General features: G+C 45.5%; 1 long non-coding RNA gene across 2 annotated transcripts; it reads left to right on the top strand.

Annotated features, from left to right (window-relative positions):
* The first annotated feature begins 1,364 nt into the window (after window positions 1–1,364).
* LOC122547031 (uncharacterized) lies at window positions 1,365–24,237 on the top strand. Of its 2 annotated transcripts, XR_015754088.1 has the most exons (5): window positions 1,365–1,466; window positions 5,654–5,760; window positions 8,846–8,954; window positions 14,230–14,336; window positions 24,024–24,237. It is a non-coding gene; the product is annotated as an uncharacterized LOC122547031 (long non-coding RNA). The 2 variants fall into 2 exon arrangements; XR_015754089.1 differs by lacking the exon at window positions 5,654–5,760 and having other exon boundaries at window positions 1,366–1,466.
* The last annotated feature ends 1,696 nt before the right edge of the window (window positions 24,238–25,933 follow it).

Here is a 25,933-nt window from a genome sequence, read left to right as displayed (position 1 = left end):
GCAAGGTGCAGCCAGGCGCATGTTCAGCCTTTCTCTGGTACAGAGTCATTGGGCAGGATTTACACAGAGCACATTCAAACTCAGAGAAATGGATGTTTATTTCTGGATTTGTTTCGCCATTCATTTAAATGATTTGGTATCGTAAATGAGTTTGCAGGTCATACAAAATTGGAGGTATTGTGGATAATGAAGAAGGTTACCTCAGATTACAATGAGATATTGATCAGATGGGGTTTAATTTAGATAAATATGAGGTGCTGCATTTTGGAAAAGCAAATCAGGGCAGGTCTTGTACACTGAATGGCAAGGCCCTGGAGAAGTTTGCAGAACAAAGAGACCTTGGACTGCAGGTTCATTGTCCTTGCAAGTCAAGTTGCAGGTCGATAGGATGCTGAAGAAGGTGTTCAGTATATTTTCCTTTATTGGTTAGAGCATTGAGTAGAGGATGTGGGAGGTCATGTTGCTGTACAGGACATTCGTTAGGCCACTTTTGGAATATTGTGTGCAGTTTTGGCCTGCCTCCTATCAGAAGGGTGCTGTGAAACTTGAAAGGTTTCAAAAAAGAATTACAAGGATGTTGTTCGCGTTGGAGGATTTGAGCTGTAGGATGAGGCATAAAAGGCTGGGGCTGTTTTCCCTGGAGTGCTATAGGCTGAGTGGTGATGTTATGGAGGTTTATACAATCATGAGGGGCATGAATAGAGTAAATGAACAAGGTGTTTTCCCTGGAGTGGTGGTGTCCAGATGTAGAGGGCATTTAGGGTGAACGGAGAAAATTTCAAAGGGGCCTAAAGGACAACTCTTTCATGCAGTGGGTGGAATGAATGCCAGAGGAAGTGGTGGAGGCTAGTACAATTAAAACATGTTAAAGGCATCTAAATAGACACATGATATGATTAGGAAGCATTTACAGGGATATGGGCCAAGTGCTGGCAAATGGGAATAGATTAGGCTTGGATACCTGGTTGGCGTGGATGAGTTCGACCGAAGGGTCTGTGTTGGTGCTATACAACTTTATGACTGTGGGATCATAACAGCTTACACTGTTCTGCTTCATCTGTGGGCTCCCTCATGACCACTTTGTCAATATCTAGCTTCCTCAGTCTCAAACAATGGGTGTATGTTTGGTCTGTTTAGTATTTTACTGTTACTTTTACAGACATTTTTGTAAGTTAATTTTTCACTGCTGCCCAGCCCCTGACCATGTGCTGCTTATTAATTTTTTTCTGGAAAATCTTTGACAGTCAAGAATTCCTTTTTCCAATAAGCAAGCGCATTTTCCTTCCATTTCGAACTATCAAATTCCCTGTAATCCGTTTTGCACTCCCTGAAACATCAACTGTGTTTCTCCTTCCACAGATACCAGTGATTAATGCCAAAGCCCTGTTGCCTGTGGAGAGGGTGATGTTTGACTTTCTTGTACAGCTGCAGTTTGTGTGGTGAAGACACTCCCACAATGTGGTTGGGTAAGAGACATTACAGAGTATTCATTACAGCAACAGTGATGATTTGAAGGTAATGTCCAATTAAAGAACAGTTTGTAGTTTTGTTATCCTGCTTATAATTTCACAAAAATATTATTGGGAACTTTAGACATAAGGCCAGAGAAGGATGATATTAGGTCAGGTGACCAAAAGCATTGCCAAATAAGCAGGTTTTTAGGAATGTCTAAAGGAGGAAAGCAGATCTGTGAGGTTTTAGCTGTGAATTTCAGACCGTTTTGCTTTGGCAACTGTAAAAGCAGCCACACAGGTGAGGTAATGAATTAACAGATCATTGGGAGTCTCGAACAGAATGGGTTGTTGAGATCTCAAAGGGTGTGTGTTGCAGCGAGCTCGGGATGATCACAACCAGGAATTGAATCAAGGGTGAGAATTTTAAATTGAGGGATGTGGGCCGGATGCTGGCAGGTGAGACTAGATTGGATTGGGATATCTAGTCGGCATGGACGGGTTGGATTGAAGGGTCTGTTTCCATGCTGTACATCTCTGTGGCTCTATGTTGTTGATTATGAATAGGAGACTTTTGATGGATCGACAAATTTTGGTACGAGGGAGTACTTGGGCAGCAGAGATATTGTGTTTCTTGAGATTACAGGGAGGTTGAATGTGGCAGCTGGCCAGGAGTGTGTTTGGATAATGAAGTCTGGAGATAACACAAGGTGGATGAGAGTATATGAGCTGATACAAGGGTAGGATCAGCTAGAAATAGTGATCTTGGAGTGGGACTGGGCGGACGCTCTCACCTCACCTCTAGGATTCAGCTGGTTGCCAGATTGTGAATCAGGGAGGTAACACCATCGGGAGCTGAGTGGCCCTGGTGGAGCCTAAAGTGAGTGTCGCTCAGCTGGCTGTTGCGGAGCAGCTGCTGCTTGGTAGCCCTGTAGATGACACTTTCCATCACTTTACTGCTGATCGAGTGTGGACTGATAGAGGGAAATTGCCTGGGTTGGATTGCCCTGTGTTTTTGTGTTGAACATCCCTGGGCAATGTTCCACATTGTCGGTAGATGCCAGTGCTGGAGCAGTACTTGGCTTGGTGGGTGGCAAGTTCTGGAGCACAAACCATCAGTATTATTGCCAGAATATTGGCAGGGCCCGTAGCCTTTGCACGACTTAACCATTTCTTGATGTTATTCAAACTGAACCGCACTGGCTTAAAATTCTCATCTGTGATGTTGGAAACCACTGGAGAAGGCTGAGATGGATCATCCCACTTTGCACTTCTGACTGAAGATTGCTGCAAATGCTGTAATCTTATCTGGTGCATGGATGTGTGAGGCTCCTCCATCAGTAAGGGTGGGATTTCTGTGATGCTTCCTCCAGTGAGTTGTTTAATTGTCCATCACCGTTCACAACTGGGTGTGGCAGAACTGCAGAGCTCCGATCTGTTCCATTGGATGTTGGATCGTTTAGCTCTGTTGCTTGCTGCTGATGCTGTTTGATGCAGATGGTCCTGTTTGGTAGCTTCCCCAGGTTGGCACTTCATTTTTAGGACTGCCTGGTGCTGCTCATGGCATGCCCTCCTTTCCTGTCCATTGTGATGGGTGAGTGCGGGATTTACAAACCCATGAGATTACAGATTGTGCTGGAGTACAGTTCTGCTGCTGTTGATGTCCCACAGTGCCTCAGAGATACCCAGTTTGAGATCCTACATCTCTTCAAAGTCTGTCCCCATTAGAACGGTGATAATGCCACTCAACACGATGGAGGTTTTTCTCAACTTTAAGGCAAGACTTTGTCTCCGAAAGGAATGTGTGATGGTCGCTCGTACTGATACTGTCATTGACAGGTGTATCTGCAGTTGGTCAATTCAAAACAATGAGATCAAGTATGTTTTTCCCTCTTGGTTCCCTCACCACCCGCTGCAGATTCAGTTGAGCAGCGATGTCCTTTAGGACCTGACCAGCTCAGTCAGTAATTCTGTTGCAGAGCTAGTCTCGATTGTGGACATTGAAATCCTGTACCCAGAGTACGTTTGACACCATTTTATTGCCTCAGTGCTTCCTCCAAATGTTGTTCAACATGAAGGAGAACTGATCCGTCAGCGAAGGGAGGACAGGACGTGGTAATCAGCAGGAGCCATGAGATTTCCTGGTGTCCGGAGTCAATGCTGAGTACTCCAAGGGCAAATCCTCCCTGTCTGTGCCACGACCTCTGCCTGGTCTGTCCTGCTGGTGGGGCAGGACATATCCAGAGATTTCAGGAGAAAGTGAAGACTGCAGATGCTGGAGATCAGAGTCAAGAGTCTGGTGCTGGAAAAGCACAGCAGGTCAGGGTGATGAAGGGCTTAGGCTCGAAACGTCGATTCTCCTGCTCCTCAGGTGCTGCCTGACCTGTTGTGCTTTTCCATCACCACAATCTCAATATCTTGGGATGGTGATGGTGGTGTCTGGTCATTGTCTGTAAGGATTGATTTCATGAGTATGACTATGTCAGGCTGTTCCTTGATTAGTCTGTGAGACAGCTCTGCATATTTTGGCACCAAAATCCAGATGTTCATCTGGAGGTCGTTGCACCATCCAGACGGCTGATTCTGTGGTTGTATTTTCTGGTGCCTTGTTAGATGCCGAGTGGTCCATCCAGTTTCATTCCTTTGTTGAGACTTTGCAGTGATTAATATAGTGAGTAGCTGGCTGGGCCACTGTCAGGTTGGCAGGTTTTTTTTCCGCCATTGACAATGATTCCATGGAGATCAGGATATTCCTAATTCCAGGTATTTTTTCTTGAATTCAGATTCCACATCTGCCAAGATGGGATTCGAACCAGGACTTCAGTCATTTGTTTTAATATTTTGGATAAAATGTAAACACATTACGTTTGTTCACTCACTTTAAATATCACTTACCCAGGTTTTGTTTCTTTGTGAAAAACTGTACATCATCCTGTCTCCTCCATCCTTCGCTCCAACAACAAGAGTTTGGAGTACATGGAGTTTCTCTGTCACTAAGACTGAGATAATCCGATCTGCTGCTTCCCTCCCTCCCCCCCTCCCCCCTCCCCCCCTTCCCCCCCCCTTCCCCCCCCTTCCTCCCCCTTCTCCCCTCCCCCCTCCCCTCCTCCCCTCCTCCCTCCCACTAGCCCACTGAGTCAAACTGCCTCATGTGGTGTTCCCGGTTTTTGTCCAAACCTACATCTTTCTCCAATCTCATCTCATGTCAAGCCTTATCAGAGCTCATCTTCACCCTTTACCCTAATCTTACTAAACCATAGACTTTCCAACTCTCTTTTCTCCTCCTCTTCATAGTCCCCCTCACCGATTCACAGACATTGTTCCTTGTTCTGTCTTTTCTGGTTATGTGCTTCTCTCCCATTCTGTGAAAAACTGACATTTGACCTCTTTTTTTGGAAAATCCTGCTCCATCTCCCCTCTCCCTTTCCTTTCTGAATTCCTTGCATTTGGTGTCCCTCATGGATCTATCCTTGCTCTCTCCTGTATCTCACCTACATACTGCCAGGAGGTGACATTGTGCAAAAGTACCATGTTGGGTTTCACATGTACACTGACAATGCCCAGATCTCCCTCCCCATCATCCCTCTCCATTACTCCACTGTTACTCAGTTATCAAACTGCTTACCACTTTCCCACTACTCGATTAGGTGCAGTTTCCTCCAATGAAACATTGTAATGGTTAAACCCGTTGCCTGACAAATTCCTTTCCCTTACTGCTGAGCCTCTCTCTCTCACTGGGAACTATGCAGCAGAACTACACTCTTCACAGTATTGCAGTTATATCTGACGCGAAGCTGACCTTCTGATCAGATATCTACACATCCCAAACACCAGGAATTCCAATCTCTTAAACGTTGATTGTCTCCTCCTCACCCCAGCTCCATTGCTCCTGAAACCCCTTAGTGTTGCCTTAAACTTGATGAATTCGAAACAGAACCGTTGATTCTGTGACTGACTCAGAATCTGGTTTCAAACTCCCCCCTCAGTATTTACACTCAGATACATCGGTATTTATTCTGTCAAACCCCTTAAGAATCTGGTGGTCCGGTCTGATTGTAGCTGGTGGAAATGGCAGAGGATGGAAATGGCGGTGTGCGATTTGAAGAGAGGCATTTACACATCAAGCACATACCAAGAAAAAGTATGTCTTTATATTCTTCCTGTACTGACTGTGAGTTTTGTTTTGTGAATTCATTTCATAGGATATTAAAGCAGAATAACTGAGGCTGGGATCTCAAAAGCAGTTTTTACAGTCAATGGAGTCATCGGGATCTGAATATCACTGGCATTTAACTGTGAAAGTAGAAAGGTTTGTCTGTTCTGTTTGTGGGAAGATATCTCCAATATTTTTGTTAAGCAGAAAGATGTACAAATTCGTGGTTGGATCACCCTTTGGGTGTGTGCTCTGTTCTGGGCCCTGCAACTGAGGAAGGAGATATTGGCCTCTGAGGGAGCACAGATTTATCCAAATTACACCTCGTCTCTTTGTAAGTACTCTCCGATTTAGACCCAACCACCCACTTCATGATGTTAACCTGCAAACTTCCCATTAAAAATCCTTTTGGACTCAAATTCCAGTACCTTTTCAGGTGGAATGTTCCAGCTTCTGACAACTGTCTGTTCATCCAGAAACTGCTGAGGTCCATGTTGACTCTGGGGTTACAAAGGGCTGAATTGAAAGATGAGGTGCTGCCCCTGAGCTCCCATTGAGATGCATTCGAACAGTACAGGAGGCTGAGGGCAATGTAGATATGAGCAGACAATGAAAATGACAGGGCAGCACTGAGAGTGCTGCTTGGCTCAATGAGAGTGTTCTGGAGTTGGGTGTAAACAGACTGATGTGAGACTGGGAGAGGGTGAGGCTGAAACTCAGTTTTAGTTCAGGCCGTTCAGAAATTCACATGATCCCAAGGTGAACAGCCAGTTTTTAAGTGATACCTGCGGATTATTTGTTAACAGTTTTTAAAGTATTTTTCCTGAGGGCAGTTGAGAGTTAACCGCATTGCTGTGGGTCTGGAGTCACATGTTGGCCAGATCAGGTGAGGATGACCGTTTCCTTCCCGACAGGACATTAGTGAACCAGGTGGGTTTCTAACAATTGACAATAGTTTCATGGTCATCATTCGCCTTTTCATTCTAGATTGTATTCAATTCCGATGCCACCATCAGCCATGTTGGGATTCTATCCCTAATCCTCGGAACATTGCACATGTCACTCATCTGGCAGGAATACCATTAAGCCATTGCCTCCCTTTTAGCAATGTTTAAAAGAAAGTTCCATCATTCTAGGTGTACAATGTGAGATAAAATACTGCAAGGTCCATGTGTCAGCCTCTCCGAAAGGTCAATCAACAGAAATTTGTTTGGGGGCGAAATATTTCACTTTTTTTGGGGGGGGGGTTATTAAACAAAAATGAATCCAAATAAAAATCTTATGCCACGGACATGTAATTTCTGAAGCCGGAGGGGGATTACAGAGACAGGGAGGGATGTGGGGCCAGAGGGGGATTGTTGTCCAAACATCTCTGTGGTGTACATGGACTGCAGCATTTCAGGGAGGCGGTTCACCACCACTTTCTCCAAGACAAGTAAAGGTGGCCAAGAAATACTGGTCTGGGCAGCAAACGCAACCCCCAGTGAATAAAACCAAGCAGTGACCTCTCTGAGCTGACTTGCTGTGAAGTTAAAAACCTCTCTGGAAATGGAGTGGGCAGAGAAGACAAACAGAGACGTTTCAAAGCTGCCCTCAGAGAGACCTCGCCCTTTGAAGTACTCCGAGCTGGGGATCAGCTCAGTGAGTTTCAGTCTCTTCTAATATCAATCTTAGCCAGTTTTATTTTATTCAATCTACAATCGTGAGTAAGGTGATGATTTCTTTTTAATGTCTTACGGTCCCTTGATTAAATGTTTAAGATATGAACCGTAAGCATTAAGTTATTCTCGGGCAGTGTTTTTCGAGCAGTAAGACTGTGCCTTTGTCTTGGTCTGTAGATTGTTAAGGCGGAGAGATGGCCTGTTGTAGAGTGGCGTGCTGTTCCTGTCGGATGTGGGAGATTAGGGAGAGTTTCAATGATCCTGATGATTATGACTGCAGCAAGTGTGATTGCAAATCCTATTGGAACACATGGATTGGTGGAGGAGTGATTAAAGGCAGTGAGGAATTGACAGGAGCCGCGGGGTGTGATAGGTGGCAGTCTCAGGAATGCAGGATACTGCAGATACAGTCAGGTAGATGGGTTACCGCCAGGAAAGCTGGGGGGGGGGGCTAGGTCGGTACTGCAGGAGTCTCCTGTGGCTATCCCCATCTCAGGCAAGTGTATTGTTTTGGAAAATGTAGGTGGTAATAGACTTTCAGGGGAATGTAGCACTGACAGCCAAGTTACTGGTACTGAGACTGGCTTCTAACATAATGTGAGGTATATCCAGTTCCACATAGATCGATGGTGATAGGGGACTCTCCAGTCAGGGGCACAGTCTGCCATTTCTGCAGCTGACAGTGAGACATCAGAATGGGGTGATGCCTCCCTGGTGCCAGTGTCAAGGATGTCTCACAGAGGGAGCAGAATATCCTCAAAAGGGAAAATAACCAGTGGGAGGACATTGTACATTGGTGCCAATGGCATAGGAAGGGGAAAACATGGGGCCCTGACGAGCAGGGAGATTTGCTAGTGCCACTCGGGAGGCATTAAACCAGTGAGGGAGTCGGGGTAATCCTAAAGAGATAGTGAGAAAAGAGTTGAGTCTGAGGCTGGTACTGTTCACCAGTCAGACTGTCAAGGCAGGCAAGAGCAAGTCACAGAATGAGGTGCGACGGACCAGTTGCACTGCATTTATTTCAGTGCAAGAGACTTGACAGGTCAGGCAGGTGGGCTCAGGGTATGGTTTTGAACATGCCACTGGGATATTACAACAATTACAGAGGCATCACTCGGGGATGGATAGGACTAGCAGCTTAATGTTCCAGGGTAAAGATGCTATAGCAAGTATAGAAAGGGGGCAACAGAGCAGGGAGAGAGGTGTTTTTGATTAGGACAACATTATGCTTAGGCTTCGGGAGGATATTCCTGGGAGTACATCCAGGCAGTTATTTGGGTGGTACTGAGAAATAAGAAAGGGATGACCATCTTACTGGGATTGTATTATAGACTCTCTCCCAATAGTCAGCGGGGAATTGAGATACAATTTTGCCAGGAGACCTCAGTTATCTGTAAGAATAATATGGATGCAATGATAAGGGGTTTTAACTTTACCAACATGGCCTCGGAGTGCTGTAGTGATAAGGGCTTGGATGGAAAGGTATTTGTTCAGTGTGTACGAGAACATTTCAGATTCAGTTTGTAGGATGTACCTACTAGAGAAGGAACAACCTGACCTGTTTCTTTATTCATTCACAGGATGAGGCTGTCACTGGCTCGGCCAGCATTTATTGCTGCGTTTACCCAGAGGGCAGTTAAGAGTCAACCACGTTGCTATAGGTCTGGAGTCCCATGCAGACCAGGCCAGGTAAGGATGGCATTTTCCTTCCCTAAAGGTCATTAGTGAACCACATTGGTTTTTCCAACAATTGACAGTGGAATGCTTGTTGTTACTAGATTATTTTTTCCAGATATTTATTGAATTCACTTTCCAAAATCTGCTGTGATGGGATTCAAACCCGGGTCCCCAGAACCTTATCTGGGTCTCTGGATTAACTGTCTAGCGATAATTTCACTCCGTCATCACTGCCTCTTAGGAAATGAGGCAGGGTGAGTGACTGAGGTATCAGTGGGGCAGCGCATCAGCACCAAAGATCCCACAGTATTGTGGCTCAGTGGTTAGCACTGCTTCCTCAGCACCAGGGACCTGGGTTTGATTCCAGCCTCGGGCAACTGTCTTTGTTGGAGTTGGCACATTCTCCCCAGTGCTGAAAATGTGTTGCTGGAAAAGCGCAGCAGGTCAGGCAGCATCCAAGGAACAGGAGAATCGACGTTTCTGGCATAAGCCCTTCTTCCCATAGTGTCTAGATGCAGTATATGAGGTTTCGAGTTGTGCAGGCAAATCTCTGCCTGATGTGAAAAGATCATTTTGGGAACTTGGACAGAGGTCAGAGGGAGGTGTGGCCGCATGTTTTACATCTCCCATGGCGGCAAGGGAGGGTCAAGGATGTGGAGCATGGGTTGGTGGGAGGGTGTGGACCGAACAAGGAAGGCGCAGCGGGAATGGTCTCTGCGGAACGCAGATAAAGGTGGGGAGGGAAATATATCTCTGGTGGTGGGGTCTGACTTAAGGTAGCAGAAATGACAGAGGTTAATGTGCTGTATCTGGAGATTAGTGGGTGGAAGGTGAAGACCGCAGGGTTATATTCTTTATTGTGGCTGGAGGGGTGGGGTAAAGGCGGAGGTGCGGGAAGTGGAGGGTATGTGTTGATCAAGTCAGAGGAAATTTACGGTCCGTGAAGTAGGCCTTTCTGGGATGTCCTGGAATAGAATCCAAAGAGATTAAACAAATATATCACAAACAAAAGATTAGCTGGACCAGAGAATAGGACCCCTTAAAGGTCAGCAAGGCTGTCTATGGAACCACAGTGGGTGCGAAAGATATGCAAATATTTCACGTCATTTTTACTGGAGAAGTATATGGAAGCTCGAGAGTTTGGAGAAATAAACAGTGATAACTTGAAAAGTGTCCATGTTACAGAGGAGGTGGTAGTGGATGTCTTAAATTGCATCAAGGTGGATAAAGCCCTGGAAAATGATCAGGTGTATTCTGGAACTTTCTGGAAATCTAGTGAAGTGATTGTTGGGCCTCTCCTGAGGTAAAAGTGAGGTCTGCAGATGCTGGAGATCAGAGCTGAAAATGTTTTGCTGGAAAAGCGCAGCAGGTCAGGCAGCATCAGGGGAACTGGAGAATCGACGTTTCGGGCATAAGCCCTTCCTGAAGAAGGGCTGATGCCCGAAACGTCGATTCTCCTGTTTCCTGGATGCTGCCTGACCTGCTGCGCCTTTCCAGCAACACATTTTCAGCTCTCCTGAGGTATTTGTATCATTGATAGCGACAGGTGAGGTGCCATTATTTTAAAAAGGTGGTAAGGAGAGGCCATGGAACAAGAGAACAGTGAGCCTGAAGTCAGTGGCAGGCAAGTTGTTGGAAGGGATTCTGAGGGACAGGATATCCATCTATTTGGAAAGGTAAGGAATGACAGGGAGAGTCAATGTGGCTTTGTACGTGCTCAATTGTGTCTCACTAACTTGACTGAATGTTTTGAAGTGACAAAGATAATTGATGAAGCCAGGTGGTGAATGTTGTTTATATGGACATTCAACAAGGTTCCACAAAGCAGACTGGTTAGCAGGGTTAGATAACATGGAATGCAGGGAGAGCAAGCCATTACAAAACTGCCTTGCATGTAGGAGACAGAGGATGATGATGGAGGGTTGCTTTGCGGACTGGAGGCCTGTGAGGAGCAAATGTGCTGCAAGGATGGATATTGGGCCCTTAAATAAATGACTTGGATGTGACTTTTTGAGGTATGGTCAGTAGGTTTACAGAAGACACCAAAATTGGAGGTGTCGTGGACAGTGAAGAAGGTTAGTTCAGAATACAACAGGATCTTGATCAGATAGGCCACTGGGGCGAGGAATGGCAGACGGAGTTCAATTTAGATAAATGTGAGCTATTGTATTTTGGAAAGGCAAATCAGGGCAGGACTTATACACTTAATGGTAAAGTCCTGGGGAACATTGCTGAACAAAGAGACCTTGGAGTGCAGGTTCATAGTTCCTTGAAAGTAGAGTCACAGGTAGATGGGGTAGTGAATGCAGCATTTGGTACCCCCCCCCCCCCACCCCAGTTATTGGTCAATGCATTGAATGCAGCTGTTGTGACGTCATATTGTGGCTGGACAGGGCACTGATTAAAGCCCTTCTGGAATTCTGTTTTCAGTTCCAATCTCCCCGTTCTTGGAATAATGTTGAGAAACTTGAAAGGGTTCAGAAAATATTTGCAAGGATTTTGCCAGGGTTGGATGGTGTGAGCTATTGGAAAAGGCTTAATAGACTGGGACTATTTTCCCTGGAGAGTTGGAGGCTGAGAGGTGATCTTATAAAATCATGAAGGGCATGGATAAGGTGAGCAGTCAGGGACTTTTTCCCAAGTTCGCTGGGTCCAGAACTAGAGGGTACAGGCTTAAGGTGAGAGGGAAAAGATTTAAAAGGGATCTAAGGGGCATCTTATTCATGTTGAGGGCATTGCAAGTATGGAATGAACTGCCAGAGGAAGGGGTGGAGGCTAGTACAATTGCAGCATTTAAAAGGCATTTGATTGGGTATATGAAGAGGAAGGTTTTAGAGGGATAAGGGTGAACCGCTGGCAAATGGGACTCCATTAACACACTCCGTTATTGGTCAATGCATTGAATACAGAAACTGGGACGTCATACTGTGGCTGGACAGGACGTTGATTAAGCCACTTCTGGAATTCCGTTTTCAGTTTGAATTTCCCGTTCTGGGAAGGATGTTGTGAAACCTGAAAAGGTTTGGACAAGATTTACAAAAACGTTGCCAGGATTGGAGGATTTGGCCTACAGGGAGAGGCTGAATAGGCTGGAGCTATTTTATCTGGAGAGTCAAAGACTGAGAGGTGACTTCATGGAGATTTATAAAATCACAAGGGATGTGGATAAGGTGAGCAGCTGGCGTCTTTTTCCCTCAGGTTAGGTGCGCCCAAAACGAGAGCACATGGGTTGAAGTTGAGAGGGCAAAGATTTAAAAGGGATATAAGTGGCAACGTTTTCAAGCTGAGTGTGGTGTGTGTATGGGAGGAGCTACCAGATGAAGTAGTGGAGGCTGACAAAATCACAACATTTAAAAGGCTTCCAATTGGGTACATGAATAAGAAGGGTTTTGATGGATACAGGCCAATAGATGGTAAATAGGAATCCATTAGTTTAGGATTCCTTGTTGGCACGGACGAATTGGACCGAAGGTCTGTTTCTTTGATCTTAATAAATTAAGATGCATTCCCCTATTTTGAGGAGAGCTAGCTGAAGCACAGATAATTATCCTTGGAGCTGAGAAGGTGAAGCAGTGATTTCGATCTGGTGCAGATTTGGTTCCAAGGTCTTGAATTTGCAGAGAGAGAGAGGAATTGTTAACACTGTCACAATTTTTAGTAACTACTTTCAAGTAATTGGCAAATAATACAAGGTGAAAATGTGAACACTATTTTACTCAGTAAGTTCTGAGCATCTGGAACAGTCTGAACGACACAGATTCAGCAGGTATTCTGAAACAGACTTGGAATTTACTTTTTAAGGAAAGATTTGGGGGGCTGTGGGCACATGGGAGGGGACTTGGGACAGACTTGCAGCATCTCCAGAGGGAGAGAGTACAGCCCCAATGGGCTGAATAGCCCCCAGGCCCTGTGCTCTGTGATACTGCCCCATTCACTGTGAATGATGAAGCTCATCCCAGGGCAGAGAGAGGGATTAGCCCTCCACTCTCATCACAATGGTGTCCGGCTGATTGACGGCAGCTCTAGACCAATGGGAGAAGAATCTGTGCGGTCCTGCAGCCAATGAGATTGAATGGGGGGTGTGGCCAGCAAGACAACACCTGTCCATGAGCTGTGCAAGTGCAGTGTCACTGTTTGGGGTTGGGAGAGACAGCAGAGACTGGGACAGAGGCTGTTGGACCTGAATTATAAACTCCCGGTAAATTAAAACCAAAAGAACTGCGGAAGATGTAAATCAGAAACAACAACCAGGAGGTTCTGGAAAAGCTGAGCAGGTCTGGCAGTATCTGTGAAGAGATATCAAAGTTAAAGTTTAAGATCCGGTGTCCCTTCCACAGAACAGATGTTACTGAGAATAAAAGTCAGTTTATGTGCAGAAAATAGTGTAGGGGAAGGATAAAAGGAGTAAAGGATAGGTGGGGATAGAGTGAGAAGAACAGTTGGATAAAGGATAACCATCTGGCTGGGGGAGGGTGACTGGCTGTTAATGGAGACTATTAGTGGTTAACCATAGGTAATGTGTAATGGCAGGCTGTGAGAACAAGGCCTGGTGTGTGGGGTAGGGGGCTACGACATGACATTGTTAACCTATGGTTAGCCACTGTCTCCATTGTAAGCTGTTGCCCACCTATATCACTCCACGATTGAAGCTGCCAAGGACACAAACCTTTGGAATATCCTCCCGAACCCCCTCTGTCCGCCTTAAAGATGTATCTAAAAATCGTTCTCTTTAATCAACGTTTCCATCATTCATGAAGCATTTTTGGAGATTTGTCAGTGTGAAAGGCTCCATACAAGGCAGGTAGTTGTTGGTATTGTCTAACATCAGGAGAAACAGGGATGAGCCCTCTCTCTCATACCTGATGAACAACAGCAAAAGCAGGAAGCACTGAGCATGCTCCAGCGCACAATGGGCTTCGGATTATTGATGTCAGCGCAGGACCAATAAGAGTGGGGGAACGGGGGCTAGAGGTACTAGTTGGGCCTTCAACCAATCGGAGTGAATGAGGGGCGGGACTATACTCAACCACATGATAAACTTCACTGACAGCACAGTGTTGTTGTGGCCAAGGCATTGGAAATGTGTGAAGGTGAAGGGCAGGGGAAAGGAAAGACATATTGACCAGGAAGAGGAGGAAATTTTCATGGTATGGAATGAGAGGTTTTACAGAACTTAGTGCACATTCTAAAACGCAAATTTGAAAATCCCAAATTCTGCACCATTTTCCCTCCCTATAATGCATTTTGCACTCCCTGAAATATCAACTGTGTGTTTCTCCCTCCACAGATACCAATGGTCAGTGCCAAAGCCCCATTGCCTGTGGAGAAGGTGATGTTTGACTTCCTTGTACAGCTGCAGTTCGTGTGGTGAAGGTGCTCCCACAATGTGTTTGGGTAAGAGCTGTTTTAGATTATTCACTCAGCGACAGTGAAGAGTTCACAATGTATGTGCAAATCATCAACAGTTTGTTTTTTTTTATCATGTTTATAATTCCACAGAAATACTATTGAGAACTTCTGCCATAAGGCCACAGATGGGGATATTAGGTCAGGTGATCAAAAGAGCTGCCAAATAAGCAGGTTTTCAGGAATACCTTAAAGGAGGAAAGCAGGTCTGAGGGCGTTCGGGTGGGAATTCCAGACCGTGTTGCCTTGGCAACCGTAGAAACAGCCAGACAGGTGAAGCAATGAATAAACACATCGTTGGGAGTCTGAAAGAAAATGAGTTGTCGGGGTCTCACAGGTTGTGTGGTGCAGGGAGACAGGGATGTTCACAGCCAGGATTTACATCAAAGGTGAGAATTTTAAATTGCTGCTTGTTAATAGGAGCCTTTTATGGATCAACAAGTTTTGGTACAAGTGAGCACTCGGGCAGTAGGGTTTTAGATACTCTTGAGATTACATGTAAGTTGAATGTGGGAGGTTGGCCAGGAGTGTGTTTGGATAATGAAGTCTGGAGATAACACAGGGATAGACGAGTATTTCAGTAAATGAGCTGAGACTAGGGTGGAGTTGGGTGATGTCACTAATGTAGGAATAGTGCTTTTGGAGTTGGGCTGCTCCTCCTCTTCATCACTCCCCCTCCCCAATTCACAGATATTGTTCCTTGTTCTATCTGTCTGTCTTTTCTGTTTATGTCCTTCTCTCCCATTCTGCTGCAAACTAATATTTGACCCCACCGTTGTTGGAAAAACCTGCTCCATCCCAACTCTCCCTTTCCTTTCTTAATTCCTTGTATTTGGTGTCCCTTAAAGATCTCTCCTCGGTCCCTCCTGTTTCTCATCTACATACTTCCAGGAGGTGACATTGTCCAAAAGCACCGTGTTAGGTTTCACATGTTCACTGACAATGCCCAGCTCTCCCTCACCATCATCGCTCTCCATTACTCAGTTATCAAACTGCTCATCACACTCCCACTACGCGATTGGCTGCAATTTCCTGCAACGGAACGTTGCAATGGGTAAAGCCATTGTCTTCAGTTGCTTTTACAAATTACTTTCCCTTATTGCTGAGCCCCTCCCTCCCACTGGGAACTATCTGAGACAGAACCGCACCCTTCACAATATTGCTCTCATATCTGACCCCAAGATGACCTTCTGATCAGACATCGACACAATCACAAACACCAGGAATTTCAAACTCTTAAAATGTTGCTTATCTCCACCTCACCCCAGCTCCATTGCTACTGAAACCCCTGACCTGTGTCAGTGTTGCCTTAAACTTGACGAATCCAAAACAGAACCCGTGATTCCGTGAGTGACCCAGAATCTGGTTCCAGACTCCCTCATGATGGGAAACATCCGCTCAGTATTTCCCCTATCAAACTCCTTAAGAATCCTACATGTTACAATGCGATCACCTCTCATTCTTCCCAAATACAGTAAGTAGAGACCCAATTTCTTCAGCCTTTTCTTAAAAGATAATCCCTGCAATCCAGTGTTCATCCCAGTCAATTTTCTGTGAAATGCCTCTGATGAAATGACACATTTCCTTAAATAAAGGGACCAAAACTTCTGTTATTACTCCAGATGTGGTGTCACTCTCACTTTATAAAGTTACTCTCAGGTATATACTCCAAACAACTCCGTTTAAACTTGCACAAATGTTGTTGGAAATGCTCAGCAGGTTATGCAACATCTGTGAAGAAAACATCAGTTAAAGTTTCGGGTCTGGTCACCCTTCCTCAGATACATTAACTCTAATTTCTTTTCACAGATGCTGCTAGACCTGCTGAGCTTTTCCAGAAACTTCTGTTTCTCTTCCTGGTTTACAGCATCTTCAGTTGTTTCGGTTTTCATATCCTTTAAACTTGCCATCTCTCCTCTAGAATTTGTCATTTCACCTTGGAAAAAAGATTCATATTTGTTTTGTCTCCCCTACCTGGGAAAAAAGAAACCATGACGAGTCACCCTATCATTGCTCCTCATAATTTTATAAAGTTCGATAAAGCCACCTAAAGTGTCCAGTGCTGCAGGGAAATAGCCTCAGCCTATTCAGCCTCTCCCTATGGTTCAAATGTTCCAATACTGGCAACACCCTGGAAAAACATTTCTGAACTCTTGCAAGTTTCCCAACATCTTTCCTATAGCAGGGAGACTGGAATTGAAAGCAGTATGGGATTCCAAAAGTGGCCGAGCCAATAAACTGTACAACCGAAACATGATCTCCCAACTCCTATCCTCAATGCACTGCCCAATAACAGCTAGCATACAGCACACCACCTTCACCGACCTGTCTACCTTCAACCACACTCTCAAGGAACAATCAACCTACACTGCGTGGTCTGTTTGTTTGTCAACACTTCCCAAGAACTTGCCATTAAGAGGTTGAGTCCTATTCTTGTAACATCTTTCTGAAATCAGGGAGAACACAACTGAATGCAGTATTCTAAAACTGGCCTCACCAATGCCCTACTCAGCCACAATGTGACCTCCTAATCCCTATACTCAGTGATAGAATCCCTACAGTGTGGAAGCAGGCCTTTCGGCCCATGAGACCATACCAACCATCGGAACAGCATTCCACCCTAACTCTGTAACCTACCATTACCCAAAGCTAATCCAGCTAACCTGCATGTCTTTGGATTTGTGGGCGGAAATTAAGAGCACCTAGAGGAAGCCCACGCAGACACACAGGGAGAATGTGCAAACACCACACAGAGAGTGGAATCGAATCGAATCAGCACATTCCATTCAATGTTAGTGTCCCAAATGCCACTTTCAGCATCTGATCTCCCTGAAACTCTACTTTCCAAGAACTATACAGTTGTTCTGAGCCCTCCAGAGGGAATTAAGGTGAGGAGGAGAAAACAGGAACAGGGTTGAGTTTTAGATCTATAAAATAACTCTCCATCTTCCCCCTCTGTTCCCCCCGTCTCTCCCGCTCTGTCTGCTCCCCCACTCTGTCCGTCCCTCCCCTCTGTCGGCCTGTTTTACCACCCCCTCCGTCGGCCTGTTCCCCCTTTCTGTCGGCCTCCCCCCGTTCCCCCTGTCTGTTCCCCTCCTCTCTAATCCCACTTTCTGTCCCCACCCGTCTCTGTGCCGCCCTCTCTGTCACCCCCCCCCTCTTTCCCCAACCATTTGTCTTACCCCTCTCAATCCACACCCCCCCTGTCTGCCTACCCTCCCTCCCAGTCCCCTAGTTCTGTACTCCCCCACTGCAGGGCAAATATCTTGTCTATTTACCGTATCCATGCCCAGCCTGATTTTAAAAATCTCTTTCAGGTCACCATTCAGCCTCTGACGCTCCAGGGAAAACAGCCTATCCAACCCTGGCGACATGCTATAATTCTTTTCTGATCTCTTTAAAGTTTAAGAACATCCATCTGATAGGAAGGAGAACAGAATGATATGGAATATTGATTCAGCAACTTTTGTTAAGTCCTGTACAGCCGCAATATGACCTTCCAACCCCTATACTCAATGCTCTGACCAATAAAGACAAGCAGACCAACTGCCGTCTTCACTATCCTATCTACTTGCTACTCTACTGTCAATGAACTATGAATCTGCACTCCAAAGACTCTTTATTTAGCAGCACTCCCCAGCAACTTGCTATTAACTGTATAAATCCTGCTAAAGTTTGCTTTTCCAAAATGCAGCAGCTCGCATATTTCTAAACTGAACTCCTCAGTCCATTCACCAATCTGATTCAGATCCTCTTGTACTCTGAGGTAATCTTTTCACTGTCTACTACACCTCCCATTTTGGTATCACCTGCAAACGTACATACAATACCTCTTATGTTCACATCCAAATCAAGGATATAAATGGCGAAAAGTTGTGGATCCAGCACAGATACTTCTGACACTCCACTGGTCACAGGCCTCCAGACTGAAAAGCACCCTCTGCCTTCTACCTTCGGGCCAGTTCTGTACTCCATGCGATCTAACCTTGCTGACCAGTCTCCCATGAGGAACCTTGTCAAACACGTTACTGAAGTCTATGTAGACCATATTCATGCTCTGACCTCAGCAATCCTCTTTGTTACTTCTTCAAAAAAACTGAGTCAAATTCATGAGATATGATTTCCCATGCACAAAGCTGTTATTAGTATCCAGGATTTAACTCTGTACATTGGGGTCTGCGTTGCCCAATTATAGGTGTTAATATTCTGGATGAAGTTCAAGTACACCAGCATTTTGTCAGTGACTCTTGTCTTGAGTCTTGTTAATGTCACCAATACAGGTGAGTTCCTTTTGAAAGGCAGTGCCTGTATCCCTTGCCCACCTGGAAATAATGGAAGTGTCCTTACCTCTGGACTAGGAGGATCAGGCTCAGAGTTGAGTAACAGCATCTTTGAAGAGGCTGATGAGTAAACCTGCCCAAGCCACCAGGCCATACTGTCTCCCAACTGTCCCTGCCTGAGCCTCCAAACAGAACCTTCCTGCAGTTTCTCTCCTGTCAGACTCTCCCATTGCTCAGTTTGTCCAGTATCCCCTCCTGCTGCTGCACTGATCCTGTCCCTCACTGACCTGTCCATCCCTCAGTGTCCTCCACATTCATTCATTGTTAACAATTCCATTGACCCAGTCCTCCAGCCCCGCCCCCTCCCGTCGATAGAGACGGCTCAGTGGTTAGCATTGCTGCCTCACAGCACCAGGAACCTGGGTTCGATTCCGGCCACGGCGACTGTCTGTGTGGAGTTTGCGCATTCTCCCTGTGTCTGAGCGGGTTTCCTTCGGGTGCTCCGGTTTCCTCCCACAATCCAAAGATGCCCAGGTCAGGTGAATTGACCATTCTAAATTGCCCATAGTATTAGTTACATTAGTTAGGGGGAATGGGTCGGTCTGGACTTGTTTGGCCGAAGGACCTGTTTCCATACTGTAGGGATTCTGATATATTGGGCAGCAGCTGCTGTCAATCACCCGGACTCCTGTATGATCTGGAGCACGTGCTGTAGGAGGGGAGACCAATGCATGGGTGCAGTGCTGGCAACTGTGGGAGTATGCGCAGTACAGGTCAGTGCCTGGGAAGGAGGCTGTGGGTGTGAGGGATTAATCTATCATTAGCAGCTTCATCCTTCTGGGAGCAGGACCCAGAGGAATGGCCCTTTTCTTGCTAGCCTGACATGTGATCAGACTATCAGTGGTGCAGCCTTTTGCAGAAAGTTATCAGAACTCTTTTGTGAAGATTCAGGGTTGTTATGGAATGGGACAAGGATGGGTCTGCAATTAGAATTCTAATTTGGCTCATTTTAGTAAGATGGGTCTTGGTCAGAGTGTGCAGGAAGCAGTGTCTGCAGGATGGTTCTCATTAGGAGCTAGGAAACTGAATTCGAAGAGAGAGTGTGTGAGAACTGGGTGTGGAGGAAAGGAGTGGGGGATTGGTTTGGATTTCAGTTCACAGAAGAGAGAAATTGTGAGACTGAGGTTTAAAGCTTTGGAGGAACAAGGAAGCTACAGTTTAATCTACAATTGTCTTATGAATTTCCATCCTGTATTAACAGTGGTGACTTGTGTGCTCTGTTGTATGGTACTGAAAGGGTGGATTTGCGGATGAGAAATACAAATTGACCTTCATGTTCAGATCTGGTGGTTACTTGAGCCGTGCCGATCTGAATATCATTGGCCTTTTCATCTGGAAGGAAAGGTGTGCATTCTGTCCGTGGGCAAATATTTCAAATCTCAGTGTGACTGCAAAAGTACTGAGACACAGCCAAGTCCATGTCAGCATGGTGAGTGTGGAGAGAGATTTCATTTGTTTTTGAAAGTCTGAAAAATCATGGCACGTTTCCCAGGAACAATTAAGCCACAACTTTGCTTTGTAGAAGGAGAAGTCTTTAATTAACCATGCAACCAGAAAGACATAAGGATACCTGCACCATGGGAAACACTATGAAAACGGGATTGTTGTAAAGGAGTTCATTCTCGATCATGGATTGTAATCCATTGGCATTGTCACGTTGGTTCCAGCACCGTGGGGAAATACTTGAAATATGATGAATGTAATGTAGGTTTCAGTTATTAAACTGTAAAAAGTGCAGAACAATTTACAAGGATGTTGCCAGGGCTCAGGGGTCTGAGTTGTAGGGAGAGGTTGGACAAGTGAGGATTTAATGTTTAGAACAGAGGAAACTGAGGGGGCTCTTTTCTAGAAGCGTATAAGACCATGAGAGGCATGGATAAGGTGAATGCACTCAGTCTTTTTCCCAGAAACTCAAGGATTGGACGGCTTGATTGGATCAGTTTAAGGTTAGAGGAGAAAGAATAAAAGGGAAGCTGAGGGGCAACTGTTTTACACAGAGGGTGGTATGTATACGGAATGAGCTGCCAGTGGAAGTGGTTCAGGCAGGAACACTCACAACAGGTAAAAGACATTTGGACAAATACATGGATAGCAAAGGGTCAGAAGCAAATGGGCCAAGTGCAGGGAAATGGGGTTAGTGTGGATGGACATTCTGGTCGGCATGGGCCAGTTTGGGCCAAAGGGCCTGTCTCTGCTGTAGGCTTCTATGACTCTAAGTGCATTTGCTATTTCTCCCATTAACTGTGTTGGTATCCTGGGATGTATTCCATCAGGGCAATGAGACTTGTCTACCTTTAGCTCCATTAGCTTCCCAAATCTAACTCTTTCACGATAATGGTTGTTATCTAGGTCCTCACCTTCCTCAGTCTCCTTATCAATTCCTGGCATGTTCTTCGTATCTTCCACTGTGAAGACTGACTGCTGTGTACTCTTATTCCTGAACCCTGCTGGATAGGAATAACTGGTCACAGAACTCTGAGAGGTCTTCTTTGAGTCTTTATTGATGAGACATGGCAGTTACCTGGATAGTGTACATGCAGAACACCTCCAGGCAGCATCAGGTAACTCCCCGCCTGTCCGATGTGCCACTCCCATTCTTATACCTTTGTGGTTTGTGGTTTTGAATGGATGCTGTCTCTCAGTATTCTCTCCATGGCAACGGCAGTTAGAAAGTAGAGTTCAGCTCAGCACTTTGTGGTTAAACCACACACACCTCCCCCACGCCCCCGTGGCTCCCTCACGTATCTGACAGGTGCTTCAGTTTCAGTGGGGTATCTATCAGGATTCTCATGTGGAGGAGCCGGTGTTGGGGTGCGGTGAACAAACTTATAAATCACACAACACCAGGTTATAGTCCAACAGGTTTATTTGGAAGTCCAAGCTTTTGGAGTGTGCTGTGATTTTTAACTTGATCAGGATTATCTCTATGGTAACAGTTCAGTGCTTCAACAATTAGACGCCATATGTTCCCCACACAATAGGTTCCCCTCTAGCAGTGTAAACTGCTATTCTGGCCCTGGGGATAGCTACTCAACACTTTTCTCCCCCAATCCCATCTCGCTTTCTGTTGATCTTTAAAGTTTTTCTAATCTCATTGGTCTTTGGCAATTTGTCTGCATTTTATTTCAGTTTGATAGACTCTCTTATTTCCTGGGTAAAAGCAATGACTGCAGATGCTGGAAACCAGATTCTGGATCAATGGTGCTGGAAGAGCACAGCAATTCAGGCAGCATCGAGGAGCTTCAGCAAAATCGGCGTTTCGGGCATAAGCCCTTCATCAGGAATCATGAAGGGCTTTTGCCTGAAACATCGATTTTGCTGAAGCTTCTCTTATTTCCTGAGCCACCCATGGCAGATTATTCCTTTTCCTACAGTCCTTCTTTTTCCCTGATATATACATTTGCTGAGCACTTCAAAAAATTGCTTTGATATTCCCCCACAGTCCGTCAACTTTCCCACCGTAAAGTCTTTGTTTCCAGTCTACAGTAGCCAACTCCTGCCTCATCCTATTGTAGTCTCCTTTTGTTTAAGCACAGGATCTTGGGAGCGGATCTAATCTTCCAGCTTTCCATCAGTGTTCTAAGTTCAATCAGACTTATCAGAAGTCTTTTCTCAGATTACGAGGGGAGGCGATGTTTCCTGGGTGTTTTGGTTTTCATTGTCAGTGACCTTGGCTTTGTAATAAAGTACAGGATATACATTCACAACAGCGTACTCTGGACGCTGCGAATGTATGACGCAATCTAAAACCATAAATCACTGTCTCCCCTCAGTTTAAAATTTCAAAATCATTATCTCCTACACATTTCCTCACTATCTAAGCTTGGAATGACTATCTGTCATTTTCCGAAAATCTCCTTTGGTGAAGGTGGTGATTTTTGGATTCAGCTTTCCAGTTATTACCGTAAGAAGATAAGCACTGGGCACAGGAGAACCAGCCCCACCATTTAATACGGTGATGATTGAGCTCACATCGGTCTCAGCTGGATTTTCCCGCCTGCTCTCTCTCACCCTTCATCTCTTTGCAAATTCAACATCTGTATCTCTTCATTAAATTGGCTCATTGTCCTGGCATCCACTGCATTTTGAGTAGGGAATTCCACAGATTCACAACACATCGAGACAAGTACATTCTTCCTCATGAGAATAGAATAGAGTCTCTATAGTGCAGGAATAGAGTCTCTATAGTGCAGAAACAGGGTATTTATCCATCGAGTCCACACCAACCCTATGATGAACATCCCATTCAGACCCACTCGTTCCCTGTAACATTGCATTTCCCATGGCTAATTGTCTAACCGGCACGTGCATGGACACTGTCAGCAATTTAGCATGGGCAATCCACCTAACCTGCACATCTTTGGACTGTGTGAGGAAACTGGAGAACTGCACGAAACCATGCAAACATGGGGAGAATGTGTAAACTCCACACAGTCGCCTAAGGTCCCTGACGCTGTGAGGCAGCAGTGCTAGCCACTGAGCCACCTCTTCTTAAAGCCTACTGCGCCTTAATAACCTCCCTATCCCCCAATTGGTTGAATCTATGTTCCTTACGTCAGAAATCAGGTTGTCTAAGCGGATGTCTCAGTAAATCCAAGTGACAGCCGACATGTCCCATGTGTCTGAATGGGGATCCGATACACAACATCCTCCATCCCACACTTGTCATTCATGTTCCAGAGACAGGGCTCCAGTGCCTGCATGAGGACTGCAAATCCCAAATTCCGAGGCAGGGACCACACGTCTGTGGGGAAACCCGGCACTGCACACGTGCAGAATGTGGGTGAGTTTTGGAACATGTGCTTTGGGGTAACTAGTGGAAAGTATTTCACACTGTGATTGTCTGGAGGAGGAACGTATTTGCTTGTAGTATTGACCTGTTGGAGGATCAAAGTGTCACCACACCTACATGGGACCAAGTTACATTCCCAACTTGTCATAACACTGGAATCAACCAATGAGAAACAAAGGATGTGACCCATTCTCCCATACTGCAGCTTCCTGTTCTGTCCAGGATCTGCCACCTCCCTTTCTGTTTGCTTTTGTTCCATTCTGCTGTTACATTATTGACTTGCAGCAACTGAGGGAAAGGAAGTGAACCCAGAAAGGGTGCAGAGTCTAACCAGGGACGGGAAGTGGGGGCATAGACCTGTTTATCAACAATTCCATGAGAATGGGGAGGGTGTACATTAGGGGGTAGTAGAGTCAGAATGGTGGGAGAGAGTAAGAGAGCTGGAGGGTTACAGCTTTGGGGGAAGAAAGGGGAAAAAGATATTCCAGAGAAACTAGAATTGTCTGCTCTGAATTTCTAACCTGTACATATTCCTTTATACAGGGTGCTAGATGGTGAAGATTTGCAGACTGAAACCTCAAAATCATGTGCAGATCGTGATTAAGTTAAACGACATTTGAAGAACCAAAGATAGAGAATCACTCGGCCAAAATCCTGCAACACTCTCCCTCCCAGCATTGTCCGTCTATCTGCACCAAATGGACTGCGAATAGTACAAGACAGCAGCTCACTACCATCATCTCAAGGGTAACGAGAGATGGGGTATAAATGCTGGCTGAGCCAGTGATGCCCATATCCTGGAAATGGTTTCTATCTCTAGTTGCTGACACCCAGTTGATGTTACTGCAGGATGATAAGGAATGCTGAGTGCATCCTCCAGGAGGCAGCACCATCACATTTCCCCTGCCTACACCCACACAGTAACATAGCAACGTCACTGGAACAAAAGGCAGTGAAACCAAAGGAGGACTTAGATATAGTTCTTCGAGGTAAAGTCATGAAAGGGGATTGGAGCACAGCAGGGACAGGAGACTGAGCTGGATGGTCAGCTGTTTCCCATTGAATGGTGGAGCAGGATTGAAAGGCTGAATGGCCTCCTCCTGCTGCTATCTCCCAGGTATGTATATAGCCATGGAGCCCGGGTCGGAAGGAGTGGGCAGGGATTCTCCAGGAGATTGCACTTCCACAATAGTTTTCAGTGAGGGGTGGTTTGATGAATTTTATTTTACATTTATCTTTAACACAAGGTTTGTCAATTTTGGTTTTAAAATGTTGTAAAAGTTTTTTGCACAACAAATAAAATTAAAGAAAATAACGTAAACTGTCTGACTATAACAGTTTTAAAACTTTCAACCTTTGTAAAACAAAATCATGTCTATTCCCGGATACTATCACTTTCCAGCTACTCAAACTCCAGGGAAATATTCCCTCCCTGTATGAACCTTTGGTTTGATTTAACTGCTTTTCAGTTCTCGTTCTATGAGCTGTGAAGCGTTCTTTTTACCCATTTCTCCGACCCAGAAATGTGATCACAGTAACCTTCCCACCATCAAAATCATCATTATGCCATTTTGCTTTTGGTTAACATATAATCACCAGCAGTGCAAAAGTGAGGACTGCAGATGCTGGAAACCAGAGCCTAGATTAGAGGGGTGCTGGAAAAGGGCTTTAGCCAAAACGTTGATTTTCCAGCTCCTCGGATCCTGCCTGACGTGCTGTGCTTTTCCAGCACCCCTCTAATCTAGACACATAATCACCAGCAGTAAACCATTTGTGTAACCAATTGAATATTTCCAAACAAAGCCCATTATGGGCCAAGCGAACCATTATAAGTGACAGAGTGAGAAGGGACTAAATCAAAGTAGAGTTGTGCGGAGAGGGCAGTGGTGGAGATAAAGCACTATATCCCCTACGGTGCCCACCTCTATCTAAAGGCATCGAGAGTATTGATGCACACCACATGGTCCTTCTGCAAGGACACCCTGTTGTGTAGCGTTTATCCTCAATCATAGAATAAAATCCCTACAGTGTGGAAGGAGAGCATTGGCCCATCAAACCCCAGCGACTATCTGAAGAACATCACGCCCAGAGCACTCTAACACTGTAACACTGCATTTCCCATGGCTGATCCACCTACTCTGCACAATCCAAGATCCTGTGGACAATTTAGCACGACTGATCCACCTGACCTGTACATCTTTGGACTGTGGGAGGAAACCAGAGCACCTGGAGGGGACCCACACTATCATGGGGAGAATGTGGGAACTCCACACTGGCCGTTGGACAAGGCTGGACTCCGGCCGTTGGACAAGGCTGGACTCCAACCTTGTACCTGATGCTGTGAAGCAGCAGTGCTACAGTCACAATTTAAATCAAAACATATGATCCCTGTTTATTGTCACATTGCTGTTTGTGGAGACTTACTGCCCAGAGAGACATCCTCAGGTTCAGAA

Source organism: Chiloscyllium plagiosum, unplaced genomic scaffold (assembly GCF_037043375.1).
Source record: "Chiloscyllium plagiosum isolate Xiang-an unplaced genomic scaffold, Cpla_swu_hap1 HiC_scaffold_42, whole genome shotgun sequence".
Taxonomy (NCBI): domain Eukaryota; kingdom Metazoa; phylum Chordata; class Chondrichthyes; order Orectolobiformes; family Hemiscylliidae; genus Chiloscyllium; species Chiloscyllium plagiosum.
The sequence above is the reverse complement of the archived record's forward strand: the minus strand, read 5'-3'. Positions and strand labels throughout refer to the sequence as shown.